Here is a 16,903-nt window from a genome sequence, read left to right as displayed (position 1 = left end):
ATGTACTCACTCATAATTGGCTTTTAGCCATAAATAAAGGACATTGAGCATATAATTTGTGATCCTTGTATGCATTTTTATGAAGTGATACCTGGAAAAACATAAATCATCTTAACATCATGATAACATAAACTTAAAAAGAGTGCAAGTTAAATATTAGGGATGAAAATATAACATTATATTTTTAGGTCCATAAATTAATCACATTGGGAACCACTTGGATTATCAGCTGAGAAAACAGCTGCTAAAAGTTAGATATCTAATATGTGATTATAATAAATAGAAATAACGGATGGAGACAGAAAACATCATATTGAGTGAGGTAACCCAGACCCAGAAAGACAATTATCTCATGTATTCACTCATAAGTGGTTTTTAAAGATAAAGCAAAGAAAACCAGCCTACAAACCACAATCCTAGAGAACCTAGACAACAATGAGGACCCTAAGAGAGACATGCAGGGATCCAATCTACATGGGAATTAGTAAAAGAAAAGATCTCTTGAGTAAATTGGAAACAAGGGGACCGTGGGAAAGGGTTGAAAGGGAGGGGAATAGAAGGGAGGGAAAAATGTATAGCTCAATAAAATCAATAAAAAAAATAACGGAGCTGGGCGGTGGTGGCACATGCCTTTAATATCAACACTTGGGAGGCAGAGGCAGGTGAATCTCTGTGTGATCGAGGGCAATCTGATGTTCAAGAGCTAGTTCCAGGACAGGATCTAAAAGCTACAGAGAAACCTTGTCTCGAAAACCAAAAGAAAAAAAAATAATGGAAACTATAGCTATTTTTCTCCGCTTCTTCCTTCTCTGACATGTTGTAAACATCTCTCCCCAAAGCCATGTATGGAAATCCTTGTTACCTACAGATTTTGTTGCCATTTTGAGGTGTAGAATTTTCAGAATGAATTAATTCATTGGGAGAGTGTTCTCAACTGGATGGCTGGAAATTGTGTTTATCTTTGATTTGCTGCTATTACAAGGTAAGCAGCTTTGCTTCACAGGGCTCCAGCATGATGCTCTGCTTTTTACAACCTGAGATTAATGGGGATGTGTGAGTGACCTTGGCTGAAACTTAAACCCTTCCTTCCTCCCTGTTTCCCTGTCTCTCTCTCTCCTTTCTTCCTTCTTTCGTCTCTTCCTGCCTCCCTCACTTCTTCCCTCCTCTCTCTTCCTTCCTTCTTCCTTCTTTTCCCTCCTTTCTTACTTCTTTTTTAATTACAAATTTAAAGAAAAGTAGTATAAATATTCCCCACCAAATAATCTTGCTTAAAATATTATTTTTCAAATTATATTTCAGAAAGTGAAAAATATCAATATGTGCAGTAGCAGTGGCAACAACAACTTAAAAAAAAAATCAATCACTGAACAGAAAAGGAAAAAAAAATGAGGCAGACAGAACTTTTTATGGGGCTCATGTTTGCTGATAGAAGAGACATAATTAGTAAGACACAAATACGTGTCTAAGCATGGAAAAATGATCCAAATTATGATGAAGAACTAGCTTACCCTTTACATGTATAGCATAGAAGTATAACTTTACTAAAAAAAAGTCTAGGTAATAAAGTGTCCCAAATTAGGATGAATGAGAAGCTTTCTCTGCTTGTTGTTTTCATAGGATCATGACAAATTCAGCACCAAGGAACTTCTTCACATGGAGGTAGTAGACATACCCTAGTCAGCACACAGTCTTATTGATTTTCAAACAAAATAATAAAGAAGAATGATTTAAAAGACAAAAATCACCATCATCATTAGGGGAAAGCAGGAATATATTTTATTAGAGATAAAGAGATAACTTACTATTTTCAGAGTAACAACGTTCAATTCCCAGCACCACATCTGCAGAAGATCCAATACCCTTTTCTATCCTCCAAAGGTATCTGAACCTACAAGTACAAATGTGTATGTTCATACACACACACACACACCACATCATTATATACATATATTTATTTTGTACATGTATATATAGCATACAATATATTATCTTTCGCACATATTTATGTGTTGTTTTTATTTAATACTTAGTGTATCACATTTGAAACCTGCATTTCCATAAAATATATTGTAGATGACATTTTTTAAGTCCAGGAAGCTAAGACTAACAGACATATAGTGTATTAACTATTTTCAGTCTCTAGTTCTAGTGCTTTGGCATGGAGATGGAGATAGAAGCAGGAAAATTCCTGCAAGTTTGAGGACCAATTTGCCTGCCATAGACTGTCAAAATACAGAAAAGAGACTTTGCCTGAAGAATTGTGCAGGATGAGAACTGACTCCTGAGGCTGATTTCTGACTTTAAGTTATGTGCTACTGCACATACAATCACATATTGACACACACAAATGTGTACATATGTGTGCATATGCACACACACATTATACACAGGCACGTAAATAGATAAAGAGAACTAAGGATTACAAATATTTTTCTTATGTAAATTGTCTACAGCCAATAAATGGAAGAACTGCTTTTGATTCATAATTCCATATATATGTAAATCTATCTGAGTTAAAAATTTCTTTTATTTTCCCCTTTAATTTATAATGAATTTGCCCTATGTCATCATCTGCCTTTCTCCATTAGAGCAGTGTCTTCTCAAGTGGATGTGTTTCTACCTGTACCTTCTGAAATCAAAGAGGGGCTGGCTTGATGAGGTTAATCACAGACCAATATTTATTCCAGTCATCAGATTCTCAGACCCTTACGGCACATCAATCAGAGGTCCTTGGGGTGAATTCCTCATTTCATTTGTAGGAATGCAATTCTGCTCATTATTAATCTTATCATATGGAAAACAGTTCATTCGTATGGAAATAGTTGTTTGTGTGCTATGCTCCTTGCTCAAAGTGAAACACAGATTTATGATTAAACTCAACTCTTTCTTTAGTAAGGTCAAAAATAGTGGCTTAGAATGAAATTACTTCAGCTCTATTTTATGCAGGTCACTGATGAAATGACCTGTCAAAATATGATCTGGTTTTTTACCGATTCTGTGTAATTTTAAATTAATAAAACTTTAAAAATTCAAGGTAGAAGCATGTTAAACATAATTCTTCTAAGTTTTTAAAATTTAATTTCATATTAATATATATGTGTTTTTGTGTGTAAACAATGTATGCATGAATGTAATTACAAACATATTACAACATGTGTGTGCTAGCCAGAGGAAAACTTTTAGGATTTCACACAGTGATTTCACTGTGGGTACTGGATGTTAAACTTTTAACCTGCTAAGGCATTTGCTAGCCCCATCCCAATATTTATTAATGAGTTTATTTTGTGTGATATATATCTATAAAATTAAAATACATCAGATAAGAAAACAAACTTCCTAAATGATGACCCAAACTCTTCTGGTAATTATATATCAGCTTTCTATTGAGTCCTGTGTACATTCTACACTAAAGTTTAGCATACTGTTGAGACATTACCTTAGATCTTAGATTGGCCTTCTCTCGTTACATAGACAAGGGTGACCTTAAGCTTCTTGTCCTGCCTCTACATCCTGAGTGCTAAGATTATGCTTTTGAGTTAAGGTACTAGGTTTATGAGATGCTGAAGTTTGAAGCCAGAGATTTCAGAATGCCAGACAAGCATTGTCCCAACTAACACACATCCTCAGCAAAAACATGAAATATATTTTATCCTGTATTTATTATCAAAATATATGGACTGTCTGTAACCTCAAGTGCATATATGTTAAAAATGCCTAGATAAACTCTGTGCAAAATAACTGAAAGTTGAAAAGAGCCCAAATAGCAATAGTATAGTGAAGAATATATATCCTAGCCTGTACACAATGTTGTATTGTGCTATGAAAGTAATACATGAGCAGCTGCTGGGCTATTGCAGTATTAAAGAGTGTTGCTGTTAGACCACATCAGAAAAATTATCTACCATGACCAAGTCTGCTTCATCACAGAGATGCAGGGATGGTTCAACATGAAAAATATGTCAATGTAATCTACTATATAAATAAACTGAAAAAAAAATCCCACATGATCATCTCTTCAGATGTTGAAAAAGCCTTTAACAAAATATAATATCCCTTCATGATAAAGGTCTTGGAGAGAGTAGGGATACAAGGAACATACCTAAATATAATAAAGGCAATATATAACAAGACAACGGCCAACGTCAAATTAAATGGAGAAAAACTCAAAGTGATCCCACTGAAATCAGGAACAAGGCAAAGTAGTCCACTTTCTTCATATCTATTCAGTATAGTACTTGGAGTTCTAGCTAGAGCAATGAAACAACAAGATGATATCAAGGGGATACAAATTGGAAAATAAGTCAAACTCTCATTATTTGCTGATGATATGACAGTTTATGTAAGTGATCCCAAAAATTCTACCAAGGAACTTCTACAACACATAAACACTTTCAGTAATATAACAGGATACAAGATTAACTCAAAAAAATCAGTAGCCCTCCTTTATACAGATGATACATGGGCTGAGAAAGAAATTAGAGAAACATCATTCTTTAAAATAACCACAAATAGCACAAAATATCTTGGAGTAACTAAAAAAAAAAAACCAAGTAAAAGACCTATATGACAAGAGCTTTAAATATTTGTAGAAAGAAATTGAAGAAGACAACAGAAAATGAAAAGATCTCCCATGCTCTTGGGTAGGTAGAATTAGCATAGTAAAAAAGGGCAATCTTACCAAAAATATTCTATAGATTCAATGCAATGTCGATCAAATTCTTAGTAAAATTCTTCACAGACTTCAAAAAAACAATACTCAATTTTATATGGAAAAGCAAAAAAAAAAAAAACAAAAACAAAAAAAAAACAAAAGCAAAACAAAAACAAAAACAGAAAAACCCCAAACAGCTAGTATAGCCAAACAAGTCTGTACAATAAAGGAACTTCTAGAGGCATCACATTTCCTGACTTTAAATTCTATTACAGAGCTATAGTGAGTGCTGAAAACAGCTTGTTATTGGCATAGAAACTGACAGGAGGACCAATGGAATTGAATCAAACACCTGAATATCAATGCACACACCTACAAACACCTGATTTTTTGATGAAAAAACATAAAATGGAAAAAGAAGGCATATTCAACAAATGGTAATGGCATAACTGAGTATCGACATATAGAAGAATAAAAATAGATCCATATCTATTGCCATGCACAAAACTCAAGTCCAAGTGGATCAAAGACCTCAACATAAAACCAACCATGCTGAACCTCATAGAGGAGAAAGTGGGAAGTACACTTGAATGCATTGACTACTTCCCAAATATAACCCCAGCACAGACACTGAGAGAAACAATTAATAAATGGGACCTCCTGAAACTGAGAAGCTTCTGTAAAACAAAAGATATGGTCAAGAAGACAAAATGGCAGCCCACAAAATGGGAAAAGATATTCACCAACTCAACATTGAACAGAGAGTTGATTTTCAAAATATACAAAATAACTCAAGAAATTGGTCATATAAAGAACAATTAATCCAATAAAAATTAGGGTACAGAACTAAACAGAGAACTCTCAACAGAAAAAACTAAAATTGCTGAAAGACTTTTATGGAATGCTCAACATCCTTAGCCATCAGAGAAATGCAAATCAAAAAACCTCTGAGATTTCATCTTACACCTGTAAGAATGGCTAAAATAAAAAAAAAATTGATGACAACTTATGTTGGAGACGATGTGGGGTAAAGGGAACACTTTTGTGTTGCTGGTGAGAATGAAAACTGGTACAGCCTCTTTGGATATTAGTACGGTGATTTCTCAGAAAATTATGAAACAGCCTTCCTCAAGACCCAGCAATATCACTTTTGAGTATATACCCTTAGAAATTTCAATCATACACAAGGACAAGAGCTCAACTATGTTCACAGTAGCATTGTTTGTCATAGCCAGAACCTGGAAACAACCTAAACGTATAAGGAAAATGTGCTACATTTACACAATAGAGTACTACACAACAGAAAAAAAATAACATCTTGAAATTTGAGGGCAAATGAATGGATCAAGAAAACATCATATTGATTAGGAAACCCAGACCCACAAAAACAAATATCATATTTACTCACTCATAAGTGGCTTTTAGACATAAAGCAAAGAAAAATCAGCCTATAATTCATAATCCCAAAGAATCTAGGCAAAAAGAAGACCCTAAAAGAGGCATACCTGGATCTAATCTACATGTGAAGTAGAAAAAGACATGATTTCCCGGGTAAATTGTGAGCATGGAGATCATGAGGTAGGGCAGAAGGGGAAGGGGAAGGGGAAGAAAGGGAGAGAGTGGAGAAACATATATAGCTCAATAAAAACCATTAAAATTTGGTTGAAAAGTGTTTGCTTCTATTGCAGAACACTCAGGTTTGATTCTGCAGACCTAAGCTGAGCATCTCAACACAACCTGAAACTCCAGCTTCAGTGGCTATGAATAACTCTGCTGGCCTCTAGACAGGTGGCATATATTCATATACACATACACAAAAATATTTTTTAAAGTAGCAAATTATGAGGTCATTATAGGTAGTATGAACAGCATATGAACAGTGCTAACATTAGTTGTTGTTTTGAAGACTGTCTCATATAGCTAGTGTTGGTGTTGAATACAGTTTGTGTGTTGTTATTTTGGGGCACAAGCTAGCCAGGTGGCTGGGAGCCAGGTGGCAGGAATGCACCCTGCTGCTCCTTCTACAATGAGGAAAGGTTTAGGCAACATTTTTATTGACCTTGTTGCTGTACATACATGTAAAAATGTATAAGATATTTACATAGGAGTTGTACATTTTACTCTCTGAGAGGACACTGGGTTTTAGCAGTGACCATACCCCAGAACAGCCCAAATCCAAGAGTTGTCAGCCAAAACAAAACTGGACTTGATGGCTGAAGAGAGGGAGAGGGGAGAGAGAGAGAGAGAGAGAGAGAGAGAGAGAGAGAGAGAGAATACATAATTGTGGAGGAGTAGAAATGGGGATGGATTAGAGATGAGCTGGGGGAGGAGGTGCATGTCTAAATAAGACACATTGTACAAAATTCTCAAAAAAATTAATAAAAATTATTTATACAAAAGTACTATTGAGTTTTTTGTCTAATATAGGTAAATGAGTTTCAAATGTGCATTTAGACTTCAAAAAATAGCAGTGATTTAATTAATACTGTTTCTGTGTGGCTCTCTTGGTTCTGGGTCGCCAGGATGAACAAGCAGGCTCCTCCTCCTCCATTCTGAGTCTCACAAGGTCATCTTTGCTTTTTTAATTTTTTTATCTTAATTGAAAATAGATTCTTCTCTCAAACAATACATTCTCATCACAGTTTCACCTTTCTCCGTTCCTTCCAGCTACCTATTCTCACACCTATGTCCCAGGTCCCCTTCCCATCTTCTTAGTCTTAGGCCTCCATGACAGAACAGCCAAATAGGACAAAACAAGATACATCAAGAGACGGCAAAAAGACTTCATATCGAGGCTGGACTAGGCAACCCAATAGGAGGAAAAAGTCCCAAGAGATGTCAAAAGAGCAGAGATATATCCACCCCTACTGCCAGGAGCCCCACAGAAACAACAAGCTAACAACCATGACAGAAATGCAGAGGATCTGGTACAGATGCATGTAGGCTAAAGACTTGATGCTTCAGTCTCTGTGGAACATGTGAATCCTGCTAAGTTGATTGATTGGCCATGTTCTACTGGTGAGATGGTAGTCTGTAGACTATGAAAAGAGAAACCTAGACACAAGCCCATTGACAAGTCCCTTGACCTACACTGTGTCCTGCCTTTAAGATGTGCTGGGGTAATGCTGGCATATAACTTGTGGGACTGGCCACACCGTGTTTTATTTCACTTGTGGCCTAACCCTAGTAGAAGAATTCTATGCCTCGATGTCCAACAGTGCCTGAATGGCCAGGAAATAGAGACTGGATAGCCCAGACACCTCAACCTATGGTAGAACCAAACATACTTGCAAATATATATAATTCCTAATGATACTCTGCTAGAGTCAGAATCGGTGCCTAGTTCAGTCATCATCAGAGAGGTTTCCACTGTAGCAGATGGGCTCAGGTGCAGAGACCACGTAAGATATAATATAGAGAGGAAGTATAAATTGGAGGTCTCACATTGCCCCTGAGCTAAATCTCAGCCTAAAGCCTCTGATATACATATATTATGTATATAATAATGAATTAATATATACATAAAAATTACAGTATTTTGTCACAAAAATACACAGCACTTATTAATATCATTTTTCTTGGTGGTACCACTTAGAGATATGAGTATGGGTTTTAGGGTGAGATGTCCTATGTACAAAAAACTATGCCTTGATCCCACCCCTCCCTGAGATTATAGGCAGTTAGTCATTGCTGGGGAGGGAGAGACATTTTCCTCTTTGTTGTAGCCATGGGTAAGGTGGGATAATCTTGTAAACAAACTCTTCCATAGCCCATGTGGAAGTTTAGCAATCCTACTAAAACTCATTGTGTTGGAGGTAAAAACAGAGAGGAGAGGTGGAGTTAGCTGTGATCAGGAAAAAAATTAGCAATTCTAGAAGAGGCAATGGGGTACTGGAGGGAGTATGATTGAAATACACTAGATGCATGTGAGAAAAACAGCATTAAAATACATTATTGAACATAATTGCAATATGCTAATAAAAACTTTGAAAAATCTCTTAATTTCTGTGAATTTTAATGATTACTAAAAGTGGTTCTGTGTAATAGAGTGAGAGCAAGTCCTGCCTTTGTTTCCCCTAGGTTATGACAGAGCAGAGATCTTAGAGTTGCTCACAAAATTTTGGCACCTATAGAGTACTCCATGACATTATCATCTATTGAAAGGACCTCACTCTCAAACGTCGATGTGATAAACAGGGACCAAAATGTATTGTATAACCCCATATTTGCAGAGAGCAGGAGGGCATTTACTCTCCATAGCAACAGTAATAGCTTATGATGCCAGTGTTTTAGTGGAGGATTCCCCCATCAAATGTGGATGAAGTTGGTACAGAAACATTTCTCCCATTTCCTTAATGTGCGAATGGCTCAAATGGATTTTCCTAAGTGAAAAATTTCTATTCTTAAATCCTTTTAAGTGTACCCTCGTTCCCAGAAGACAGCTTGGAAATTGCTCCCAGGCAGTAGTCACACATTTCAGAGTGTAATATTCAGTGAGTCCTGCAGAACCTGCTTAATAATGAACCCTCGCATGTGGGCAGGAAGCTAATATAGGTGATATATTGATTATAGTCCTGCTAAAATATGAACTTTCTTGCCTAACCGAGTGTCCCCAAGTAAGAAATGTCGAATCTGCTTGGGCCAATTAGAGCGTACATGAATTGAACTTATTCTGTTACTCTACAGAGTTAATATTAATAGAAGAACGAAAGACTTACTCGTTTCTTCTCTTTTGCTTTGCTCTTCTGTGAAAAAGATGAGTGGCCAAGGCCCAGTGGCCATTCCTGTGATTAATGGTGGTGAACACTAGCAAGGACAGTGGTGATCGGGGTTTGGAGAGGCCTTTGAAACAGACTAGAAAAGAACCAGAGGTAAGAAAAATGGTGCAGAGAAGAAAAGACCTCATTGCTCATACAGACAGCTGCTCCAATGCCGAGTCGTGTGTAGGTGACACTAGTGTATGTTTTAGTGTGTCGAGGACAGAGGACAACCTTGGGTGTTGTTCCTCAGGCACCTTCTACTTTGTGTTCTGAAACACGGCCTCTCTCTGACCTGTGATTCCCCAATTAGGTAGGAACTGGTTGACTAGCAAGGCCCAGAGATGGCCTGTCTCCATCTTTCAAGTAGTTTTCTGCAAGTGTTAACCACCACACCTGGGTCTTTTATGTGGGTTGTGATTGAATTCAGGAATTTGTGCTTGAATCGCAAATGTTTTGCCAAATGAGCCATCTCAGGGATGAATAATTTTTAAATCTGAATGTTTTTTATTCTGAATCTAGCCCATTAAGACCTTCTCCCCTGAAGACCAGATTGTGCATGCAAGAAAGTTCAACGGTACTATTTCACAGTCATTCGTGAAGGATTGTCTTGACTGCAAAGGTTGATGTATTCATACCAATCCCTTTGTGGGCGGCATCATTGCCTGAATATGGTCTTGAAGTGCACAAGAAGGGGAAAAGCAAACTCAGCCCTAAAATCAAGCACACATTTACTTCTTGGTGTTTTTGGATCTGATATAATGCGACCAGCTGTTTCTGTACCTGATTCCTTGCCTTTACTACTCTAATGGATTGTAACATGACCTTGAAGCATAAAATAACCTTTTCTTTTCTTGGTTGCTCTTTGCTAGAGTATTTTAAAACAGTGACAGAATGGAAATAGAATAAACAAAAAGATTCTTTTTGTGTAAATATTCTTATCTAGAAGATAATAGTTCCTGAACCATCCACTTTATGGATTCTTTATAAAATCTTTGAGAGGAAAGTTTGTAAATTCAACATTACACAACAGTTTGAGGCAAAATATATAACACCCATTGGAGAATGACCTATCATGTAAATTATTTGGGTTTGGTTTTGTTGATGCTGCCTCTGTCTCTGTCTCTGTCTCTGTCTCTGTCTCTCTCTCTCTCTCTCTCTCTCTCTCTCTCTCTCTCTCTTTGATGTTATAAATCAGGGTCTTTCTGAGAAACCAGGCTGGCCTCAAATTCTGGAATCTCTTATCTGCACCTTTAAATGCTATGACTGAAGTGTACTTGAGTCCCACATGATTATCTTGCTTTATTTAAGGTGTGTGGAGATTAGTCAGAATTGTTACTGCATTTCTCTTTATCATGCAAACAGAAATATGTGTGTTCAGATTTGCGAGAATTTTAATTTTACATGCTAAGTCTCTTTGTCCTCCCATTTGGTTCATCAGCAAGGTCTGCACAATTTTTTGAATCACTCCTAGCAATATATCCTTTCTTCTTTCTGGAATGTCTCCATCTTTCAGCCTGCCACACATGGGCTGAGTTCATAAAACAATGAACTGTATTTCAGGAGTCATTATTTGCTTGGAGAAATTCTTCTAAATCTGGAAATTCTTAATGTACTTTTCCTAGTGGTAGTTACTGTTTGGGTCTTAGGGAATATTGTAGTGATTTCTCTAATACTCTTAAACATCTAGCCATTTCTAATGGCTAACAAGTTGCCTCAGCTCTCTTAAATATGTGGGTAAAATTGTGCTGCCTTGATCTGGATGTTCTACGTAACAAGTTTTGAGACAGAGCTATTATAATCCATTGGTCAGTTACATCTATAGTTATATTCAATTTATTTTAGATTGAATCTCTGTATATAAGTAGGGATGTGGGATTGAATGTGTGTATGTAGAGGCATATGACCTCCGTGGTGTGGTGTGGTGTGTGTGTGTGTGTGTGTGTGTGTGTGTGTGTGGTGTATGTGTGTGCACATGAGTGTATGCAGTGTTAGGGAAGAGTTACCCACAGAGGTTGTGTGTTGATATCCATTGAGACTAGAGGGGGCATCAGATCCTTGGAGTTGCCAACCTGAATCCCTTGGAATAGAGCTCTCATCTTTGAATAGAACATTATGCTTTCTTAACTGCTGAGGCATGTCTCCATCCCCACTTTTTTTTTCTCTTTTAAGACAGAGTCTCTTATTAAGCACTTTATAATTGCTAGCCAGTGAGCCCAGAGGTCTTCAGTGCTGAGATTATGAGCACACATCACAAAATTTGGTTTTATTTATTTTTTAAAACATGGATTCCATGTGTTGGCCTTAGGTCTTTGCACTTTTGCTGAGGCATCTCACAGCTCAGGAGATCCATAATATAAAGTGTATCAACTTCCTGCATAAGAACCCAGTCTGTATGGCTTTCCTATTGTTTTTTACTCTGTCCAAATCATAGGCACACTGTTGGCTGTTCATTCCATGCTGAACTCTCCGCTGTCTTTGGTTCATCTAGCTGTGCACTATTTACTGTATGCTTTTTTCTCTTCATCAGCTTTCTGTGGCTAGTTATCAGTTTCCTATAGTATTTGATATACTACAGAGTCTCTACAATCCTATTCCTGTGCAGAATATGACAGCACTGACTTTGCCACCTCTGCTGACAGGACACAAGAATAAACACATCACGAAATACATACCCTACTGAAATCACTCAAGATGAATGGAAACCCCTCCTAATTTTGTTTTTCTGGTAATCACTATATTAAATGCTTTACATTGAAACTGCATTCAGATCCTTCTCATTTGATAAGAATAAATATATTTTAAAACTCAGTTCTGGGGAATGGAGCTAGAGTCCTTGTTCTTGCATTGCACAACAAACACATTACTGATGTTTCCCCAGTCTGGAATTTATTTCTTAATCAAAAGTGTTACTGCTTGCTCCTGATGCAGAAAGTATTTTCTTATGGTTTTATTAGACCAATCAATTCTGTCTTAATCTTCCTACCGAGGGAACAAATATTTCAAGTTTCAGTTTTCACTTGGAATTTTGACTTCTTCTGGGCCTCAACTTTTATGAAACAAAAGCAGAGGGTTATTCTCTGTATGTGTATTAATTTACTAGTCCTAGTAATCTTGATTTTATTCCCAGAGTTGTTAGGTCGGAAGCTGGCTATTCTCCCCTATATCTCTCCATACCCAAATACCTAAAATTCAAATGCAAGTGCAATATGTAGCATTTTACATGTTTTCACAGGAATATTTTAAGATTGTCACTTTAATCCTGAAATTATATAAAGCGTGTCTCTATGAAAATATACTAGAAATTATTTAGTTTGAACTAAACAAAGTATTACTATTTAATGATACTTACCTACATCTGAAGTGCTTAAGTTTACAAAAGTAACCTAAAGGAGAAAGGGTTATTCTCCTTTATGGTTTTGGGTTCCTTAATGCAGGGATCTCAACGCAGTAAGAACTTGAAGTCCCTAATCCAACCACATTTATAGTCAAGAGCGGAAGAATGAATTAATGCATGCATGCTAGTGCTTAGTGCTCTCTCTCCATTTATGACAGTCTTTGTCCTGCCAACAATAACAATTAAGATGAATCTTCCCATATCAATTAACAAGATAAAGCAACCCCCAAAGGGGCATTCCCAGAGTCCCATCACCCAGATGATTCTAGACTGTGTCAAGTTGACAATTACTACCACCAAAGAACTCATAGAATATTTCCAGAGAGAAAGTGTAAACTTTATTTTTTTTTATTTTATTTTTTTTATTTTTTTTACATTTATTTATTTATTAAGGATTTCTGCCTTGTCCCCGCAACCGCTTCCCATTTCCCTCCCCCTCCCCCGATCAAGTCCCCCTCCCTCATCTGCTCGAAGAGCAATCAGGGTTCCCTGACCTGTGGGAAGCCCAAGGACTGCCCACCTCTATCCAGGTCTCGTAAGGTGAGCATCCAAACTGCCTAGGCTCCCACAAAGCCAGTACGTGCAGTAGGATCAAAAACCCACTGCAATTGTTCTTGAATTCTCAGTATTCCTCATTGTCCGCTATGTTCAGCTAGACTTTATACATTACAACATTGTATTGCAGTGCCAAGAGATTAGACATAGGTTAATGCAAAGATCCATAACTAGTCAAAGTGAAGACTATATGTGACTGTGGAGAGCTAAGCCCTAAAATGGGGCATCTATATTATTCATATTCCTGATACTGTAAGGCTCTGGGTGTAAATCCCAGCCTCTGGCCACATAACCCTATGTGAGCCTTGGGTAATGATACAGGTAGCAGGTAAGTCCATTACTTTTCTTTTGAACATAGGGGCTACCTATTCTCTTCTAACATCTCACTCAGGCCTTACATTCCCCTCACCAATTTCAGTTAAGAGGGTATACGGGATCTGTTCCTCCCCACTTAAAACTGCATTCTTGCAGGACAATTTTTCTCTTATTCTTTCCTAGTGATACGTGCTAGCCCTGTACCTTTTCTGGGTAGAAATATTCTCAGCTCTTTTGGGGACAGACTCACTTTGGCCCCACATACTTTCCTGAGTCACACTTTCTTCTAACTTTAACAGCCTCATCGGTTTCTACCCCAGACTATTCTGTCTCTACTCTTCCGGATCCAGTAGATTCCCAAATATGGAACACTTCTACTCCCATGTTTGCTACTCACCACCAGCCAGTCCTACTTTGCCTTAAAGACCTGTCATCCTTCCCTTCCAAACCGCATTTTCCTATTTCTGAAACCCACCACCAAGGTCTTAAGCCTATTATCATCTGTCTACTATCTCAAGGTGATGTAGGAGGGTCATCTGTCTATGTGTTATCTTCATTGGTTAATAGAGAAACTGCCTTGGTCTTTTGATAGGCCAGCCCTTAGGTGGGTAGAGTAGACAGAACAGAATTCTGGGAGAAAGAAAGTAGAGTTAGGCAGATGCCATGACTCTCCTCTCCAAGACGGATGCTGGTTAAACTCATGACAGTAAGCCACAGTCAAGTGGCAATACAGATATTAGAAATGGGCTAGATCAATATGTGATAGTTAGCCAATAAGGGACTGGAGATAATGGGCCAGGCAGTGTTTAAATAAATACAATTTGTGTGTTGTTATTTCGGATGTTAAGATGGCCATGTGGGAGTTTGGCGGGATGAAAAGCAGGCCTACTCACCTCATCACTACATCAAGGAATTTTAATTCCTATCAACTCACCTTGCAACACTCCCATGCTTCCCATGCAGAACCTCCTGGCACTTACCCCTTGGTTCACGACCTCTGCCTCATAAATGAGGTAGTTATTCCAGTTCACCCTGTGGTTAACAACTCATACAATCTCCTGTCTAATGTCCCTCCTACTTTGCTGTTGTAGACCTAAAAGATGCCTTCTTCACTGTCCCTTTACATCCTCACTCATTCTTCCTCTCTGCCTTCACCTGGGAGGATTCCTGATCCTCCAGAGAGCTTACATGGACTGTTCTTCCTCAGGGTTTCTGGGACAGCCCCCATTTTTTGGCTAAGTTTTGGCTCAAGATCTCTCAAACATTGATGCAGGTTGTATCGTCCTCCTCCAATATGTGGACAACATATTTCTCTGCAGTCTTACATTGTCTTTGTCCCAAAGGGCCACCTCTATGTTACTGAACTTCCTTGGATCCCTGGGATATTGAGTCTTACCAGCTAAAGCTCAGCTGTGCTCTCCTATGGTGGGTGTTCAACTTAGCCCAGTGTCTAAGACCTTCACCTCTGATAGGGTCCAGGTGTAGTAAATGGAGCGCCCGGCTCCCAGCTAGCTTTACCCCAAATAATCACACGGAAACTGTATTCATTTAAGTACTGCCTGGTCCATTAGTTCTAACCTCTTATTGGCTAGCTCTTACATTCAACCCATTTCTAATAATCTGTATCACCACTTGACTGTGGCTTACTGGGATGAGTCTAACGGGTGTTCATCTCAGAGAGGAGAGCCATGGTGTCTGCCACACTGCCTTCTACCCAGCATCCTGTTCTGTCTACTCCACCTACCTAATTTTCTTCCCTATCAAAAAGCCAAGACAGTTTCTTTATTTAGCCAATGAAATCAACACAAAACAGAAGACCCTCCTACATTATCCAGACACTGTGGGATTTACAGCTTTCAATCACAGGGGTTCAGATTCTCTCATTTTGGGCCTGCTATGGTTTTCCCACCCCTGGATCCCAAACTTTGTTATTACAGCCAAGCCTCTGTACCAGGCAGTCAGAAAGACCCCCATGGGACCTCTCACCCACCCAGCTGTTGTCTGCCAACACTTCTCTCTACTGAGAGATGCCCTTCTAACAGCCCCTGCTATTGGTCTTCCAGACACCACAAAGCCTTACCCTCTCTATACAGATGAAAGGTCAGGAGTGGAAATGGGATTTCTAACCCAACACACTGGGCCTTAGAATTGGGCTGTCACCTTTTTATGCAAACAGCTGGACCTCACCATCTGTGGGTGGCAACCATGCCTGAAAGCAGCAGCAGTGATGGAGGAGGGTCATCTGTTTATGAGTTACTTTCATTGGTTAATAAAGAAACTGCTTTGGCCCTTTTATAGGACAGAAAATTAGGTAGGCAGAGTAAACAGAATAGAATGCTGGGAAGAACGGAAGTGAGGCAGATGCGATGAAGCTCTGGCCCAAGATGGCCATAGGCTAGAATCCTTCCTGGTATTCTAGCACCCTCGAATAATCTTGTTGTGTGCTACACAGATTATTAGAAATGAGTTAATCAAGATGTGAGAATTAGCCAATAAAAGGCTGAAACTAATGGACCAGGCAGTGTTTAAAAGAGTACAATTTTTGTGTTATTATTTCCTGTGTAAAGCTAGCCATGCATGAGCCGGGCAGGATGAAAAGCAGGCCTGCTCACCTCATCACTACACAGCAGCAGCTGAACTCACTCAGAAGGTTCTCAAGATCACCTTGGCCAGACCAATCATGGTATATTCCACCCACTACCTCTCAAACCTTCTGAGACACTCCCCTCTTTTTCTCTCCTTTGATCTTCAGGAGTCCAGGCTTTTCACTTATTGTTTCTAGAAAACCCTCAAATTACTTTGGCTTCCAATTTTGCCCTAAACCCTGCAACTCTCCTTCCTGTTCCCTCCCTCTCTGGTATCTCCTCTCACTTTTGCCTAGAGGCTGTAGAGGCTTTAACTTTGCCCCCATTGGATTTTCTAGACCAGCCATTTACAGATCCTCAATTTACCCTGTTCGTTGATGGAAATTTTCTTATAGAAAATCAGAAAACCATCAGGCAGCATATGCAGTGGTCACTTCCACTAATGCAGTTGAAGCAGCCCGCCTGCCAATGGGAACCTTTTCACAAAAAGCCAAATTAATTTGCCTTGACTAGGGCACTCCAAATAGCCAATGATCAATGTGCTAATATCTACACCGACTCTAAATATGTCTTCTTAATAGTCCATACTCATTCTGCACTCTGGAATAAAAGGGGCTTTCTTACAACCAAAGGCACACCCATA

This window comes from Microtus oregoni, unplaced genomic scaffold (genome assembly GCF_018167655.1).
Source record: "Microtus oregoni isolate MIOR12 unplaced genomic scaffold, Mior012 000003F_ref0000135, whole genome shotgun sequence".
Classification (NCBI taxonomy): domain Eukaryota; kingdom Metazoa; phylum Chordata; class Mammalia; order Rodentia; family Cricetidae; genus Microtus; species Microtus oregoni.
This window is presented reverse-complemented; position numbering follows the sequence as displayed.